Genomic DNA, 19,810 nt, shown 5'->3' on the forward strand with positions numbered 1-19,810 from the left:
AAAGTATTCATAGCCTATTATCTCGTTTGGCTGTCCTCTGGATTTCAATATGGCAACCAGATATTTTCATACATCTATTGTTGTCGTAGTTAACTAAGGTCTGTTTTTACTTTTCTTACCCACAGAACCATTTACTCTGCTACGAATTTTCGTATTACTTATGCATACCACCTATATTTAAGCTATTAAACTGCATAGATGCGTTTCTCATATTTTCTCTGGCCAGATGTAGGCAGTAGCCGCATGCACATTTTTCATATAAAGCCGTTTCATCTAACAAGACAGTGATGAAACCTCTGTACAGGATGCTTCCATAAATTTAATTGCTTCATACATCTACACAGGATATATTTTCCAGCAATGCTGCAATTACCCCCTTTTCACACTGTACCAATCAGCTTACTCTGCATAAACTCTCGGGTCTCTTGGATATTCACGACCTTCCTTTCCAATAACTCTTCCTTACCATCTATCCAGCACTTTCTATGCCTTCCTCTGGCTTCCTCCTAAATTTGTAGAATTATAAAGTCTTTTCACCAGCCTATCGTCCTCCAATCTGTCCACATGACCAAACCATCTGAAAATACTGTTAGCTCTTCTTACGCCACATTTCTGCAAAAATTAATCGCAACAACTTCAAAATTTTTTCTTACATTCACGTTTTGCATTTATACTTCACTTTCTGCAAGGAGTGTTGTCTCAACAATCCATATATGCATCTTAACCTTGGCTTCCATGGCAACTCATACTCCCGTCCAAATCATTTGTACAACCTCCATTGCCTATAGAGAGACTCGGCTCTTACCTCATCCAATGATTATGCTTTACAGTTACTCCCAAACACCTTTGCAAACCAACTCTTCCATTCTTCCATGCTACAAATTAACTTTCATTGCTCTTTTCTGATTTCCATCTACCCTCATAACCTCCCTTAAGCTGGCAAAGACTTTCAAACTCTTTCATCTGTTTCTGCAGTTTCTGTTCACGATTCTCACTCTGCGCTATATTATTTGCAAGCGTCAACTATATCACTATCCCTTATTACATTCGTGTCTGGGCTTTCATGGACACTCATATGCTTTTCCATAGCTTTTGCACACACTATGCTACCTTTCTTGTCCCACATGTTTTGGAACTCGCCTCTTGTCTGATCCCTTGATCACCATTGTATTTACTCCCAAACACTTAAATGAATCAAGAGCTCCCAGTCATCCTCTTTACACATTAACAGTCATTGTTCCTCGCTGGTGCCCATTTACCCTCAAAGCCTCACTCTAGCTATCATTTACGTTCAAGTTTCCCTGTTAGCGAACATTTTTAAACATTTTTGTTAGATTCTGCTGTTTCTCTGTAATATTCTACATCAGAACTGCATCATTTGCATACATCTGTCCTATCCAGACTCAATTGACGACAGATTTTCTTATTCCTCGGCTTTGCATCTACATCAAATGTCCTTTTCTGACTTTTTGTAGTATTCCACCCATAAATGTATTGAACGACCAGAGAGACGTAATGAACGTTGTATCACATCCACTTTTATACCAAATCATTCATTCTCCCATCTACATATGTTAACACGTTTCTCTTCCATTATAAGATATAACCTCTCACAATAAATGATCACTTATACCATGTATCCTCGACACATCCACTCTGCCACTTATTCTTTTCTAATATAAGCTTTTTCAAAGTGCAAGTATGCCGCATACAGCTTTCCCCCTTGAGTCTGGACTCTTCTTTACCTGACCTAGCTGCGTTTATTCGCAACCCTTAGCGGGCTGCTGCTGAAAACAGCAGCATGTAGTTTTCTAGCATTATGTTTAATACTTGTCAGTTTGCTAGGAGTTTTATTTTGGCTACAACTAAAATGTGGAATAGGTTGCCTATTCCACATCTGTGGAATCTTGATCTCTAGAGGTTTAAGCGGAGAGCAAATTCATTCCTGCTTTCTGCTGACGTCTCCTGAGTCCATGTGTATTGGTTTTGTTCTCTTTTCCCTCATATTTATTTACTTATCACCTTTTGCTATACTTGTCTCTCTGCAGGCTGATTTCCCTTTGGATCCCTTTTTGATTTATTGCCTATTGATTTTGTCCATAAAGGTTTGCAGCTAAAGATAGAAAGAATGAAGTCTCACACTTCTTACATCACTGTTTCTTAAGAAAGCATTATCTATATTTACTTGATACTTTATCTCCTTATTAGGATGGCTCCAGAAGGTGTTTGACCTTTTGCTTTTCAGAAACTCTTTTTAAGATGAGGTTGCCCTCCCCGTGATCTACTTCACCTTTTGTGCTGCCTTGTCATAATCCACTACCTACCAGGTATGCCATTCACTGCTTTGGTCGACAGAAACACAAAAGATTTTTCAGAAAAAGTGGGCTAACAATTCTCGCCCAGGGTCGATTTTGAAACTGTCAGGATGGTAAGCAGTGGACCAAGGGGCCATTACCAAAAGATAATTTATTTACTCGGTTTACTCATATTCATATTTACTTTCTCATTTATTTTCAATTAAGGTAAAAGTAGACTTCATTATTTTGTGCTCGATTGTTCTCGTTTATTGTTCAAGAGGTATCCATTTTTCTATTTTTTTCTTTTCCATTTCATTGAGTATTCCATAAGCTCCTTTTTACTTTTTTTATCGTACGGTATAATTGTCAGCTTATTTTTTATGCTTTTTCTTCTCTGTGCAAAAACCTACCCCAGTTTTTTTTCTGAAAGATTTGAATCTCTGTTCGTTATATTTTCCTTAACCTTTCTGAGTTCGTTTGCATCATTTGTGCATTTAGAAGGTCAAATAGCTTTAATTTTTGTTTTTATCTCTTTATTTATGGAGCTTAACGATGACAACCCAACAAAGGCCAGCCCCAAATACTTAAGGCTTAAAAGGGTTAAGAGTGTCCAAAAAGATACGGAGAAGCAAAAGTGCCGTTGAGGCGATAAGATAAATGATTTCACCCCCTGTGGGGGCGAGGATTACCTTCGTTGTTAGTTGTAATTTGCTGGTATACATTTTGACGAAGATTGGACCGTTCACATCTAATTATTTTTTTTTTTAACTTAACAGAGATACAATAGATTTTAATGAACGACGCGCCCATATCGTCCTTTCCCTGAGGGAGGAGGAAGGAGCTCTCTTCCGGATTGTCTTCTTGTCATTTTAAATCTGTTTTTTTTATTCCAAAAGTTCTTTTACAAGATGCCTGTGAGCGTGCACAGAGTTATCAAATATACTGCACGTTAACAGGGACGTCATTTCAGATTTTTGTTTGGGGAGGGGCCAAAGACGGTTTGGCCAGCGAAGCGAGCCTAATCAGCTGAGTATTTTTTTTTTTTTGAGCTATTTTATGTGTTTTGAAGCCACATGAGCAAGGTATTTCAGCAAAAATTATATACTCCCACTACTATATGTTTTATCTCGTCATCACTGGTAGCTAGTAGGCAGACAAAGATCAAGAAACATAATATTTCTGAGAAATTTTATATATTTATGAGTGCACATTTAAAAAAGAAAACATGCTGTTACTTCTTGGGGCTTGGGGGTGAGGGGGCCAAGTTGAGGCTTTGGGAGGGGGGCAACTTGGGTCTTGGGGGGCAAGTTGAGTCTTGAGGGGGTCAGTTGACCCCCGCCCCCCCAAATGACGCCCCTGTACGTTAACTGGTAGAGGTTTTGACTCAAAATATGAGTAGTGACTTTTTCCTTTGAACAATATGCAAAGGTGACCTTTGCTGATCCAAAATGAACGTTCAACATTTAAGTCTTACTTAGTGATTATGTTTTTTTATATATATATATTGATGTGAATCCATCGACAATTCGCGCAATGCATCAATATAAGATGTAGTTGCATTTTAATGGTTGCTACAATACCACTGTCATCAGGTCCAGACTTGCGGATCTAAAAGTGGGAAAATGTGGTACAGTATCTAGCTTTTTTTATAGAGATCAGTGTTACCGTGTTCTCACCAAAACATTTACATTCGAGTTTTCGTGTCCGTACGCTTTACGCCGTTAAATTTTGACGATAGTAAAGTGAATACGTTTAATTTTTTTAAGTGAATATTTACCATCTTTTTAACCAAATGTGATTTACTGGTATCTTTCAAGTGATTTGTAAAGATCTACTGTTGAGAGCCATATCCAATCACAGGCTTTGGCTAATTTGCTGTGAGAATGAACAAATAACCTACGTAGGCTGGTGTGGCTTAGGCCTACAAATCTCAGGTAAATATAACAGATACACATGTAGGTAAAATTTTATAAGTTGTCGATATAAAATGATACCACGTAAAATAGGGTTGTTTACTGGTTACAATTTTGCCGTATTAGGGCCAGCCCTAGGAGAGCTGTTAATCAGCTCACTGGTCTGGTAAAACTAAGATATACTTAGTTATGGAGGGGACGGGGTGTTGGTATTATCATACCTTATAAGTCATAATTTGATATAGAGCTCTTTTCAAAAATGTAAGTTACAATTTCATATCGTGTATTGACAACTTATAAAATAATACCAACATATATTTGATATGTTCTGTTAATTATTAATAGGACTAATTTCCTTTAGCATTTTGGGGGATTTCAGGTCATAGCTTTAGGCTACAATTTGTTGCTGTCTTACTGGTAAGTAGCCTACATGAGAAATTGATTTCTCACCAAAACCATATATTTTTCTTACTATGTTGTGATTCGTGCATGTTTGGTCGATATTGTTGGGCCAAATCACTTACTTAAGAACTAGGTTAGGCCCAGAGGATGGGTGCAATGTTGGAAACGGGGTTTTATGTGAGAAAAATTAAAACGAAGTGGATAACCCTGGCAGTACTGCCTTATGGTAAAAGATATCTAAAACACAAGAGAAGCATCAGGAAAAATATATGGCTCAAGTGTATGATCACTAAAAATCATGAAAGTGTAGAAGTGGTATTTATGTCCTAACCCAACCTTGGGCACTGCATCCTACCTGAGGGGTACCTCAGCCACCCATCACCCACTAGTAGCTTTGACTAACAATTGTGTCACAGAGGGATCCATCATAACTAGCATACCCAAACCAAACCTAACCAATGATGCAGCAGCCTGTGTGGCTAAGGTGTCTCCCCCATGTGCCTGGCTCAACTTTGCCAACAGTTATTACTTACCTTGAGCTTGGGAGGCCTAGCCTAATTCTGTAGTTCATCAGCAGCAAGAAGGTTTGCTGTACTCGGGAGATTGGGATGGGGCCACAGTTCAGATGGGGAAGCAAAAACCAGTGAATGGCTCACACAACAATGGTGAAATGTGTTTTTGTATGAGGACGTGCTGTCAAGTGTTGTTATTTTATGATGTATAAATGATGAGTGAATCACTGATTTAGTCTCGATAATTTTGTCGCGCCTAATTATGAAAAGTGTATGATATTAGAAATTTACTTGGGAAGTAACCTATGATACATTTACTAATCATGTAGAAATACAAATAGGCTTTCTGTTTGGCTAGAGACAACATGTACGGGCTTTTTCACCCAGTTAACCAAAAAGATGAGCCCGTGACAGTCATACACAATACTTTGTAAAAAGATATAGCCGCAGGTAATGGGTGTGGCCAAAACTGTTGTTTGCACACTAGACAGAAACATGGTCAATATAATAGCTTTTGTGAGACTCCTGACCTTTTGTTAGAGACTGATGGGTACATCAGAACATTATGCAATTGTTAATACTGATTGATGAATTTCTCTCTCTATATGAAAGGAGCTCGCATTGGTAATTGTTGCTCAAGCTTACTCATTTGATGTGTTAAAATAATCACATTTTAATAGCTCATTATAGAGATGATTGGAGTTTATCTATATTTTTTATTTAGCTTGGTATCAGTCCGAATTTAGAATTTATTTTCTGTTGATGGCTATTTAAAAGAAGTGTTTCTGATTAACACATTGCTTGTGATTTACTGTTTATAATTATTTTATCAAATACTCATAGCAAATGAAGCATAAATCAACTATGGATGAAATCAGTTTGATTTTATGGTGCAGACTTGAAATGGCTGAAATGTTTTAAATTGTTGATAGGTAGGATATTTGCATGCGATAGTTGTTGGGATTTAGAAACTGGAAATCAGCTACTAGTAGGTTAATTTAGTGAAACATAATTTTTATAGGGATGACTTTTTACTTTTTTGTCTTACGTGCTTCATCCTGAAAGTTTATTTCTTTATAATATTACACTATATTTTAATCAAAAGGATCTAAAGTGAAAATATCAAAAGTTCCTGCTTGAATATCTTCATATGGTCACTTTTTATTTCATAGTGAGGGAAATTGCCCAAAAATCTGATTGGCAGTGCTCTTTGTATTTTCAAGTTTTTAAAAGTTCGTGTATGCATTAGATATGAGGTGGTCGTCTTGCGCTCTTCATCAGTGCTCTTGCAACAAAGTAAAGCGATGATAAGCACTATCACACCTCATGCAGAATATTCTTTTTGGGGAAGAGATATAGATTAGATTGTTGTGATTGAATTGTTATTAGGCTATGTAGGTTGGCAACATTGTAATGCAGTCCTGTTTTGTGGATATGGCAACATTGCCAGTAGAAGAAAAGATGCCGTCTAGTAAACAGTGTGGGCACAGTGGCCAGCATTATGTGTGATTTACTTTTTAATAAGGTACTAGTTAAATGGGATAAGTACCAACGTTTTCGTAATATATAATAAATGTGAAATGGTGTGTGTGATATTTGCATAGATGAGAATGTACTGCACTTCTTTAGTTCTAACCAGGGTTGGAGTAATTGTAATTGTAATTTAATTTAAATGTAATTAATTACATTAAAGTATGTAATTGTAATTGTAATTGGATGTAGAACTTAGTGAGGTAATTGTAATTGTAATTAATTACTTTATAAAGTAATTGTAATTGCAAAAAAGTAAGTCATACTAAAATTCTGATAATCCTTGTTTTTTCTGCTATGGAGGAAAATATGTAAATACTGTAATCTGTATAAGATGAAGTACTGTGAGAAACTAGCTAAAGTACTACTGGACTCTGTAAGGAAGAGATTGGATCCCTACATGGAAATAAAAGATGTTCAAGTAGCAGCCTTGCTAGATCCTAGATTTAAACTGAACTGGATTTCATCACAAGAGCAGAAGGACCAAGCGCTGGCATATGTCAAAGAGATGCTTGCAGCGGAGGTGGTTCACATGGACAAGAAAAGAGCAAGAGAAGACGGAAATACTTATGATATTGCTCAAGGTTTACCTGAAGATCCTGAACCAAAAAGACCTAAATTGTTCTCTTTCCTACCAGGTTCCTCCAAAGTCGTAAATCAACAAGGATCAGAGGGAAGCACAGTGTCAATGAATCTTTTGTTGAAGCAATATGTAGAGGAAGGAACTCAACCATTTTGCAGTGATCCATTACTTTACTGGAAAGAAGCACCACATGCGATGAGTCCATTGAAGAATCTTGCAAAAGATGTATTAGGGTGTACTGCTACATCAGCTCCATCTGAACGAGTTTTTAGCATTGCAGGAAACTATTTTACTGCAAACAGAGCTCAACTTGGGGTCTCTTCTTTCAGATCAATGATAATGATCAAGTGTAACAGTGAATTGTTTAAGAAACTACCAGCCAGTGCAGCCACTCAGATATAAGTTATCCTACCACCTACAACTTCTTCAAAAATGAAATGGCAATTTAGTTTTTACAAGCCTATCAGTAGTTAGATTTGTTTTCACGCATTTTTTCAAAAGTACAAGAATTAAATCTTAAATCAATCTTTTTTCCTATTTTCATAGCTAGTTGCACCGCTGTTTATTTAAATGAGCAAATACCTTTAGTTTTTACAAGCCTGTCAGAAGTTAGATTTGTTTTCACCCATGTTTTCAAAAGTACAAGAATTAAATCTTAAATCAATCTTTTTCCTATTTACATAGCTAGATGCACTGCTGTTTATTTAAATGAGCAAATACCTTTAATCATAGGAAATTTTTAATTTAGTTATTGTGCAAGCTAGTGTTGTAATTTTTCAATAAATGACAGCAGCACGATGTAGCGTTTTTCTTTCCAACCAAAGCTTACTGTTGGAAGCTGAGTAATTATAATTGTAATTATAATTGACTGTCTTGTGGTAATTGTAATTGAACTTCACATGAGTAATTGTAATTATAATTGCAATTTAAAGTTTTAATAATGTAATTGTAATTGTAATTAAGATTTTGAATTGTAATTACTCCAACCCTGGTTCTAACAAAACTTTTCTTTCGTTATAGATGTATTGTTTGAAGTTTTGCATTCAATAAAGCCTAAAGACAAGGCATAGTTTTATAACAGAGACGTTTTATTGTTCAAACTTCAACAAAACATCTGTAAAACAATTCGCCATTAGGAGGAGTCAGGTGTATCACAAACAGATGATAGCTTCCCTCAGATAAATAGTCGCAGTCATACTTAAATCTGCTGCGTGTGTGTGTGTGTGTGTGTGAGAGAGAGAGAGAGAGAGAGAGAGAGAGAGAGAGGAGCAGTAGAAGAATTTAAGTCGGAATTAGTTTAGGCAGTCAAAATCATAGAGGACAAGGGTTACTTTTCAGAATGTCGCCGAAAACAGCAACATTCTCATGCTGAACTTAAGTTATGAGTAACTTCAAGGAAGTGGTATATTATTAACGTTCTCGAGTTCCGCAATATCTGTCGGCCTTGAAGAGGCTGTGCAAGGCAAATCACTTTTATCGAAATAGGACCGTATTGGGCAAGTGGTGTGCAGTTATTGTGTGACGGTTATTCCTTGTGAAACTTTCCTCATTACTCTTGTCATTCTGTTAAAATCACAACGACTCGCATCAAGTAAGTTTGAATACTTGATCTTTTTTCAGTATTTTCTGTAATACTTTGATGGTAATACTCAGTATTCATTTGTCAGTGGTTAATGTACTTTTTAGATTTAATAATTAGATTGATGTTGGTGTTAGAAAGTTAGTCATTTTGTTTACTTCTTCCTTATTATGTAGTTTGATTTTTATGAACGCATATTGATTTACTTGAAGGTGGAGCATTGAATTTAGTTTGGTGACACAAGTCCGCAAGTGGGTTTCTACTCAAAGTTTCGGAAAGTAATAGAGAGAGAAAAAGTTAAGTATACCTTAGTTTAAGCAGACCATTGAGCTGATTAACAGCTAGAAGGGCTGGACCTGAAGGATTAGATTTATTTTGGAATGGCTAAGAACCAGTTGGTTACTAGCAACGGGATACAATTTCTGGAATCACCAGAAATACATTTCGAGAAATGAATTTCTATCACCAGAAATACATTTCTCGAGAGAGAGAGAGAGAGAGAGAGAGAGAGAGAGAGAAAGAGAGAGAGAGAGAGAGATTGGGAGATTGGACTTCAGCTGGGTCCCTTTGGAATTAAAACGATTTGTTTCGTGTGGAAGGGAAATACTTCCCTCGACTGCGAAAGAGAATGAATCCAAGCTGACACTCTGATAACTCGATTTCAGATCTTTTTGTACTCTGGAAAATCATCGGGACGAGAGGTTACTTTACACACTAGTATTACTACCAGTACTCCCATACCGTTATAAGTGACGCTCAGATAATAGAGGATTGAGACTTTAAGCCCCGACCTACTGTCAGAATTGACGGCAATGTAAGGAGGGTCGAGCGAGACGGCAACCCCGACCCTAGGATATGATAAAAGCGTTATTGACCTTCCCGAAGCTCCGACTAACGAGCTTTCGTTTTGCATTCTTCATTGGAGGACGGTGATGAGGAAGTGGGAGGCCTGGGCGGCCGACTGCATGTCTCTGCATGGAGTTCATTTCCGTAGACTATATTTCACATGGAAAATATATATGAATTTAAGTTGTGTTATATAGAACAGGATTACTATTATTGTTGTTGAAAACACCTAAAGTCTTTGGAGTTCACTGTTTAGATTTTTCCTTTCATTTTATTATCAAGTTTTGGAACTTTCTTCGTGCTTCTGTTGTTTCTGTCCATGAGAACTTTGTGTTTAAGTCCACTCGTGCTCATCGTTTTCCCCCTTCTTGATGGCCTGGGCTAGAAAAAGGGAATAGTTTGACCGTGGCATTGGCTGTTGCTTTTGAGAAATAGTCACTTAGATTTACAGCAAGCACTGCATTTAAAAGATCTTTACGTGTTTAGCAAACTATGTATTTTCTGTTTGATGAAAATTTGCATTTTTGTCTTTACTGTCTAGTATTTATTTTTCCTTACGTCAGACTTCCGTGATACATATAGCTTCCGTTATCACTTTGGATAATGCCAGTTAACTCTGTTCAAACTGACTTATATTTTTCAAGCCTAGTGAGGGATTATAGATATAAATTTGTAATCTAAACTCCCTTCCTTAGAGGGTCGTTCAGTATATATATTCTAGGACTCTCAGCACGACATATTCAAGTTTAATAAACAGTCCCATTGTTATATGCTGTGATTTGTTGGTATGTAGCTTATAACTTCAACGGTAAACGACAAGGAGTTTCAGTATTATTGTTATTAAAACAAGTCTTCTTTTTCTTAATAATAATAATAATAATAATAATAATAATAATAATAATAGAATGATTATGATAATGAGATTAGATTAATTAATGAAACCATCGAGTTACATGTCTAGACCCACGTAGGGTTCGTCCGAATGAAAAGAGATTAAATAAGAGGTGAAAAGTGGAGCGAGATGAAGTTGAAAAAAGTTGGAGAGCTAGGTGGGAAGAGAGCAGAGGGAACGGGCGAAAATGAAAAGGTGGCAAGCGGTGCAGGCGGGGTCGAAGGGGCGCTGCGAAAAAACCTGATTCTGTCATATTGTATGTTGCATTTAGTGTGTCCTCTTCTCGCCGAGTGCATTCGCTAAGGTCGCGATGACGAGGATTTTGAATTCGATTGGGAAACGCGATTACGATTTGTTAGCGAAGGCAGAGCAAGAGGTAGAAGTGTTGAGGCGAATATTAAATTTCAAGAATAAGGGGAAATGTGTGAGGGAAGGTCGGAGAGGAAGAGCAGGGGGAAAGATTTATGCAACTATATCAACAGGGTGAGGAGAAGTTAAGTTGACGATCGTCTAGATATTGTAGGTGTCCCGTCAGAATGCATTTATTGTTGCCGACAGGATGGTTCCCTGTTTTATGCTACACACACACACACATACATACACACACACACACATATATACGCAAAAAAATCATAAATGTGCACGTGATTTGATTATCAGCTGAAACAACATGAAAATTTGAAAGAAACAGCCAACACTTCTTTGGGGCACAAGGTGAAACAAAGTGTCGAAAAAAATAATTATACTTTGTTTCACCTTGTGCCCTGAAGATGTGTTAATTATATGAATGTACTTTAAACTTTTCCTATGGCTTTAGCTTTATTATATATATATATATATATATATATATATATATATATATATATATATATATATATATATATATATGTATATATATATACATACATATATATATACATATATATATATATATATATATATATATATATATATATATATATATATAATATAATATATTATTCTCACTGATGCGCAAGCTCCTGTCCGCTTGGCTTGTGTTCTGAACCTAAGGACCGACTCTTGGTTCCCTTGTTTCCAGTTTCACCAATCAGGCATAGGCCTATTCCTGCCTTTCTCCTTGCCTAAGACAGCATCGGCTTTCCCGTCTTTTCCTCTCATTTTGGGGACTTCCAACACTCCCCTAGGCTAACTGATATAATTTCACATAAAATCACCAAGGGCTCAGGTCACTACCCACCCCCTCGAATTACTGCTTCCCGCAGGACACAGAACCACTAACACTGCAATGGTATTTCACTATTCCATTATTTTGAGTGCCACTTGAGTGCCAACACCGACCGACCAAGATTTAACAAGATCGTCCCGTAGTTACAAAAGGAATTTAAAAATTCAGGGTCCATTTCAGTGGTTACAATTTGTCATTTACAGAACAGCTTCAGTAATCATGGTTTCAGAAAAAAATTTGAATTGTTTGAAAACAAGTATAGTACAGTTGTTATAATTTAACATTTTCAAGGGACATTTTGCAACAAGGATAAAAATACAGTCATCTTTATTTTACCCAAGAGGAGCAACTGCTCACATAATTCTTACCTCCACAACAATAATTTGTCATTTGTTAATAATGTGATGTTAAATTTTAGATATGGCTTACGGTATATAATGAAAAAGTCAAAACATTCCCATCTTTACACTTGCTAACGTTCTACTTGGGTGTTAACACATTAGATTAGACATTGCAGACGGTAATTGACAGTGTTGTTCATAACCTGCAGTCCCTATTGCACATCATTTTCTCTTTTTTTTAATAGGTGCCAGTTAATTGAGGAGGAATATTTAATCTCCCTACCCTAAAGAGCCATTCATACTGGGGAAAGGGGGTACCGGCATGTTTACTTCCAGTATTACAACATTCTCTTTAACAGGGTACATGTGCGACAGATGGTGTTCTGCTAGAACCCCTGATATGATATGTTGGATCACTGCGCTGTCTCTCTTAATGTCTTTCACACAGTATGGACCTATGTAGGCTTGTTCCAGCTTATGCTTCTTCGGTTGCAGTCCTATTAAATAAATCTTGTACCCCACCTGTATTTTAGACAGTTGCATATGGAATCTTTTATCATAGTCCATTTGGTATTTTTCATTGGCCTTCAACAGGAATCTTTGAGTCACTTGTTTGGTCAGATTACATTAGTACACTCGGTAGTGTTCGATGCTATACAGTGGTAAAGTGTGGGGTCCGTGATCACAATGTACTGCAGTAAGGGATCTTGTCCGTATACTAAGAAGAATGGGTTATCCTTTATGGAACTATTATACACAATGTTAAGTGCTAGTTCCGTAACCGGTAACATCTCTACCCACTGATTTGGGTTGTCCAACACTAATATCTCAGAATCTTCAGTACTTCTCTATTATGAGATTCAACCAACCCATTTTCTGATGGCCAGGAGGAGGCTACTGTAAAATGATCCATTTTTAAAACTTCCGTCATTTTCTTTAGAACTGAATTAAAAAACTCGTCCATTTTCACTTATTAGGGTACGGGGACAACCGAACTTTGTTATGAACAAACTCAAAGCCCGAGGAACCGACACCGCCATCTTATCTACCATAGTGTAGGTGTGGGTATACTGTGTGAATGCATCCACCATCACACACGTACCTACACTGCCCGTCCCCCGTTAGAAAGGGTCCGACAGTGTCAATGTGCATCCTGTCAAACTTAACAGGTACTACTGGACAAGTCTGAGCCTTAAGGATAATATGTTTGCTGCTCTTTAAGCAATTACTGTGTGTCACCTCGTTATAAACTCTGAAATATCCTTCTTCATATTTAACCAAAAGAGAGAGACTTGTACCCATCTAGGTGGCCTCTCTACACCTAAGTGTCCAGCATAAGGATTTACATGTATGGTGTGGATGGCCCTCCTTACCAGAGAGGGAGGAAGAACGACGCAAGATCGAAAATTGCCCGATCTCTTCTCATAAGAGCAAAATAATGTATCGCCCTCTATAAAGAACTTGTCACTTGGCACATTGAGAAAAACAGGAAACTCGATACTCAAGCCCTTCAGATACACCTTAACCTGTCCAATCCATGCTTCAGACCTCTGTCCTTCCTTCACTTCTTCCACACTCCATCCACAGAAATCAACTACACATTCATCCTCGGGGCATTCATTCACAGTGCCCCCAATAGCGCTGCATCTGTCATACACCCAGTTAGAACGACTCACACCACTTTCTCTCCCAGAGTTGCCAAGACTTCCCTGTTTTTGTGCACCTTGCCCATAGGTGTTTCTGGAGTATTAAATTGTGTGTTCTGTTTTTCTCTCTCTTTTTGGTTTGAGTCGTAATTCCAACTATTGCCCCCATGGAGAGAGCATCGGCAACCTTATTTGCTTTGCCCACTATGTGCTCAAATCCCACAATATCAAATTCCAACAGCCGCTCAATCGAGCCTGTCGAGAAGTTAAACCCACTTTTATGAATGCTCGATCAAGCCTGTCGAGAAGTTAAACCTCCTTTTATGTAAAAGTCTCTCAGCAGTCTATGATCTGTCTGCAAGTGAATCTTTCCAGTATCCATAATATCGCCAATGCCTCCATATTGAAGGTGCTGTAATTCTTCTCTGCCCCTTTCAGTGCACGTGATGCAAGACAAATTGGCCTCTCTTCCCTTCATCATCAGTTTGAGAAATTACCCACCCCCCAGTTGCTATGTTACTGGCATCAGTAGTTAACAGAAATGGCTATCAAACTTTGGATAAGCCAATAGTGGTTCATCACTAGTAAGTGCATTCTTCACTTTCCCTCCAGTGGAACACTGATTGTTTCCTTAAGTCCAGCAGTCTTTTTAGGCTGCCAAAATTTTTTATAAATTTCCAGTAATGGCCCGCAGTCCCGAGGAAGCTGGACACCTATTTAGTATTTTTCAGTCAGGGAAATTCCTTACTTGCTTCTGCTTCACTGGAGCAGAGCATTATGCCTTAGAATATTACTATATGCCCAAGAAACTCAACCTTTGTTTGAAAGGATTTACATTTATTTATATTAATTTTCCTACCATTTCTCCTTAAATCCTCTAATGCTTTAACAATGTTATTCATGTTCCTCAACCATAACCCTGATTATGATTATATGTCTAAATATGAAAAAACAATGAGGCTAGTATTGACATCATGGCTCATGAAAAATGAGCGGGAGTGTTCTTTACTTCAAAGGGGAGATAATTATATTGAATAACTGGTCATTCGCTACAAAAGCAGTTTTCTCCTTACTACTATCTTCTATGGGTATTTGATGGTACAGTATCCTGATTTAAGATCTAAAGTGGTGAAGAATTTACTGTTACTGACCTTAATTAACAATTCCTTGATAGAGGGCAATGGGAATGCATTGTCTTTTGTGATGGCAACCTAAGAGAGCCATCCTTCGTTTTAACCATCACAATTGGAGAAGCCCCGGGAGATTCACTTTTTTTGATTATCCCCTAATCCCTTGACTAATTTTTTCTGATAATGGACCAACACTTAATATTGTTTTGATCTTATAGGGGGGTGGTCCCCGGTTTCTATGCTAAAAGGGAATTTGTTAATTCTGCCTGGGGATTCTTCTCCAGTCGTGATCACATCTCGATAACCTCTTACAGTCTCCTCAGTAATCCCCTGGTAAGTAGTAGGGGTGGATCCCCCAGCTGCCTGGGGCCTTGAAGCTGGTTACCCAAGGTCGCAAGTGTGTGAGAAACTTTGGCTGTCACTTACATCAAGATCTCACACCGACCTACTTTCCAATACCACCCTCTGAGCACTCATATATTTATGAAGGGCACGTAGACTTTTCCCCTGGGTTATTTCACTTACCCCTGACATTATATAGTCACTCCACTTTTCGTGCGGTTTAATTATTAACAATGTTCCATCACTTATATTCGGGTAGGAACAACAGCTATGGAGGCTAACTCTATAGGAGGAATTATTTCTCCATTCTCTGGGACAGCTGGCACCGCCCCCTCAGCATCTCCCTTACCTCATACAGAGACACTAAAACTCACCTGCTTCTCTCCCTCCACAGGAATTTTCTATTCTCTTAGGAATATCTCTATTCCTTTCCCATTTGAACCACATATCGCCATGCCATTCCTCTGTACAAAATCAATTCCCAAGATAAGGGGGGATCCCTTCTACCCCTATCGAAGGTGCCACATAAAAGTCATGTTCTATGATCCCACCACAAATTGCTGTCGGCTGCCTTACAGCTTGATGGGTCGCCATTCGGTGGTTGCCAGCTGTCTCCAGCATTACTGGCCCTCCTGTCCATTTTACTGGTCCGGTCACCTGGGTACTGGACAGGAGTGGGGAGTTTTATGCTCCCCCTTGGGGAACCATGCTGCTCCCCTCTCACCCCCCAAAGGCATTTTTTGTTTGCTTCCAGCCATAACCATTATTTGTTGGTCATGGGGGTAGCCTGGGACCCCACTGGACCCATCCCCAACCCCACACAACCGGTCGGCTTCCCTTCTCGGTGCAGTGTGATTAATGACTGCCATTCTTGGCTCATTTATTTGCACAGATGGCTCACACGATTGCAAAGATAACATCTTCGGTTATCGGAATAGGGGCACTAATTGGAAGTGGCGCCTTCCCCCACACCCCAACACACATCCTGTCTTTCAGTCTTCCCCACCAACCGCCTGCTCCACATAGATATGTTCCACGTGGTCTTGTTCCACGCTCTTTGTCTGGGGCCATCTTATATCCCGGCTCTGCCGACATACTGACTGGCGCCATTAATGTCTGGGATTGGCATAAGTTCCCCTGTTTGATTGCCATTCTTCCAGATTATCCAGCATAATCTGTACCTTCAGGAGCAAGTCTTGCAAGTGCCCCCTCTCATCAAGCAAGTGCCCAGTCACATGGGGAGGGAGGACTTTTATTATCATTCACCAGCAAAAGGCTTCTTTGGTGCTGTCAGTCTGCTCCCCTTCGAGTGTGAGACTTGTAATCCTTGTAGACCCTGTCACAATAAACTGCAGTGGTCTCCCCTACCATGATTCTTGGCTTCTATCTCTCTCATTGCCATTTTTTCTTCCTGGGATTCGGCAAATTGTTGTATGAGGTGCTGCCGGAATACTTTCCAGTTAGCTGAACAGTTGGCTGGCCACCCATCACTTGGCGGGAAGTGGTGCTCGCCAACTTTTGTTTTGTCATCACTATTTTTTTCCATCCAGCCAGCCCCGGGTGGCTTTTTCCACGTAATTAATGAACACTCCCACTGCCAAAAACAATTGTTTTGGCTGCAAGTTGTCAAATTCGGGTACTGGCCCATCTAACATAGGAAATTTTTTTATTACTTGTATTAGTTGTGTTGCTTTGTCTGTCTCTTGTGATGATTTCCTTTCGGTTCTCAATTGTTGGAACCTAATTAGCAATTGCCTCACATCTAGCTCCTGTTGTTCTCCTACATTTTCCTCCCCCTGCTATCATGAGCAGCTTCGCTTTGGTTTCCATTTATTTTTGGGCAGTTACAACTCCTTGTTTATTTACTAAGAACCCCATGCCTGACACCAATTTTAACCTGATACTAGTAGGTTAAAAGGATTGACCAAATGAATCAAGGGAGGACAGTTAATACTTATGTTTATGTAGGATACAACAGGGCCCTGATTGCACAGTGATGAAAGTTACGGTTAAAACTGCGGAACATAATTTACACAATAGCGGGAGGTGGTTCTGTCTTGCACTCATGACCAGACAGTAACAAAGCTCTTAGGACAGACTCAGTTGGCTCTCTTGTTTTCCCAGGCATAGGTGCCAACAAGCTCCCATCTACTTGGTTTGTGTTCTGAACCTAAAATAACCAAGGACAGACTCAGTTGGCTCTCTTGTTTATATAATTTCACCAATCAGGCATGGATGGCCTGGAGTTTTTATTTTGCAAGCTTGGACATTACCCTTCCCTGAGGCAACAGATACCATCCAGCTTTCCTGCCTTTTCCTCTCATTTTGGGATTTTCCAGTGCTGAAAAGAAAAAATGAAAAATGAGAGGAAAAGGCAGAAAACTGTTGCCTCAGGGAAGGGTCCTCTGACTGAGTCTGTATAATTTTTATGTTTGAAAATAATGCACAGAACAATTGTGTATGTGATAAGGTTAATATATATATATATATATATATATATATATATATATATATATATATATATATATATATATATACATACATACATACATACATACATACATACATACATACATACATACATACATACATACTCTACACCTTTCCTCCTGAAGGATGTGGATTTGGAGGATGTCTCCACCCTTCCCTTAGGCCTAGTCGACCGTTTATCAGGTCAAAATTTCATTGCCTTTATTGTAATTGACTTTTTACCTTTGGTACTTTTCTGGATGCAGATCTAATTAAGCTCCACTCTAATTTCGTCCCCTCTTCTTTTTTTTTTTTTTTTTTTTTTTGCTTAATGAAGACATATTTTGGTATACCATACCTTTGGCATTTGTGTCTGAGAAGTCGGCCGTCAACCTAATCTTTTTACCCTTCATATGCAGGCTTCATATGCATTGAGAAGTTTTTCATAAACATTTTTCTTTGCTCAAGTTGGTTAGATATTTATTTAGGTTAGCTTCTGTCTGTACATTTCATGATTCACGTGACTTCATACTTGTCTTTGTTGAAATCTCACAACACGGATGATTGAAGCCTATTGTGAGAATATTGGTGTTTCTTCCTGAAATCTTTCCTTCGGGAGAGTTTCTAAAACCTTACCTTATGTCCTGATCAGGCATTGTTTGGAATGTTGTTCAGTCATTTGTGTTGCTGCTGCGTTTGCTTTTCTTCTCGGCGGAAAGGAATCAAAGGAAGGTATGTCTTCTTCGTTCTTGTACTAGTCAATAGTGATCAGTTTTTTTTTTTTTTTTTTTTTTTTTTTTTTTGCCTGTGGAATCACAATTCATAAGTATGTTAGTCATGATTCGAATGTCATTGTAAATGATTTTTCAAGTTACTTATTCTATCTTTTCTTGAGAGTAATGAGACGTGAAAGCATTGCTATATTCTTCGTTTTAATACTGCCCTCAGTCGAACTCTTTGGTTTTGTGATCGTTCTTATTAGCATTATCCTTTTAAATGAAATTCTGGTTAGTTTTCATGTCATTCGACTTTAAAATCAGCATGCGGATTCTTAAAGCATTATTAAAAGACTTCATTATAGACACTTCAAGAAATAAGGAGTGCCATCTTGCCTAAGGATAATTAGGCGTACTTAGAACTTGAAATCTGACAAAGAATATTTAGCGACATATGTATCAACGTGACACCCATAACTTTGGTGTATTGCTTCTGAAACTTACCCAATAATGTTAAGGCACCGTAACACTCTAGGTAAAGCCGTTACGACAAGTTTTAATTGGTCGGTCGGGCGCTTTCTACCTTGATGTTGTGACTGGCTCCCTCTGCACACTGTGAAGTTCTAGTCTCCTTTTTTTATTGAAGTTCTAGTTTCTCTCTCTCTCTCTCTCTCTCTCTCTCTCTCTCTCTCTCTCTCTCTCTCTCTCTCTCTCTCTCTCTCTTGCTATTTATCGATATAATCTGTAGTTTTGGCTTCTGGCCTTTTTGTTCATTTTCTTTAACTCTCGTTGAAAGCGAATATGCGGACATTTCAGACACTTATGTATGTATACTGGAGTATTTTTAATTTTTAAACACCTAGGCTTGTGCCTGTAGTTTTGGTCGGCCTATACAAGCATGCTCAGTTACATTTATTTGCTTGGCTTAGTCTTCCTTTATCACCTGAAATACAGCGAACATATTGATTCGTTAAATATATGAAATGTTGAAACGCTTAGAAAGGTCAGGAATGTATTTGTCATGGCCTAATACATGAACTATATAATAGAGTTAAGTTTACCAATAATCTCGTATCCATCGAAAAGGGGTATGGATTCTAAATAGAGTACCGGGACATGAATGCGAGGAAAATGCATAGTCGAGTCGATATCATCTTTTATTTCTCTGAATAGCGATTGGTCAAGTCTATCACCATATTTAAACCAAAGGCCCAGGTTGGAATCCTGGCCCGTGTAAATGTATATAATTTAAACTCTCCTTGGGTGTGTATTATTCTTAGGATAAAGTGAATTTTATCATTTTGCATACAAATTAAGTATACCTTTGTTTAACCAGACCACTGAGCTGATTAACAGCTCTCCTAGAGCTGGTCCGAAGGATTAGATTTTTATTTTGCGTGACTAA

General features: G+C 38.2%; 1 protein-coding gene across 1 annotated transcript in view; it reads left to right on the forward strand.

Annotated features, from left to right (window-relative positions):
• Nucleotides 1–4,057: 4,057 nt before the first annotated feature.
• The window catches only part of LOC136847456 (histone-lysine N-methyltransferase SUV39H1-like), a 933,410-nt gene continuing 917,657 nt past the window's right edge, over nucleotides 4,058–19,810 (forward strand). Inside the window, exon 1 of the mRNA XM_067119163.1 lies at nucleotides 4,058–4,231. The gene's annotated coding sequence lies outside the window, so the exon portion shown is untranslated. The remainder of the gene's footprint in view (nucleotides 4,232–19,810) is intronic.

Source organism: Macrobrachium rosenbergii, chromosome 16 (genome assembly GCF_040412425.1).
Source record: "Macrobrachium rosenbergii isolate ZJJX-2024 chromosome 16, ASM4041242v1, whole genome shotgun sequence".
Classification (NCBI taxonomy): Eukaryota; Metazoa; Arthropoda; class Malacostraca; order Decapoda; family Palaemonidae; genus Macrobrachium; species Macrobrachium rosenbergii.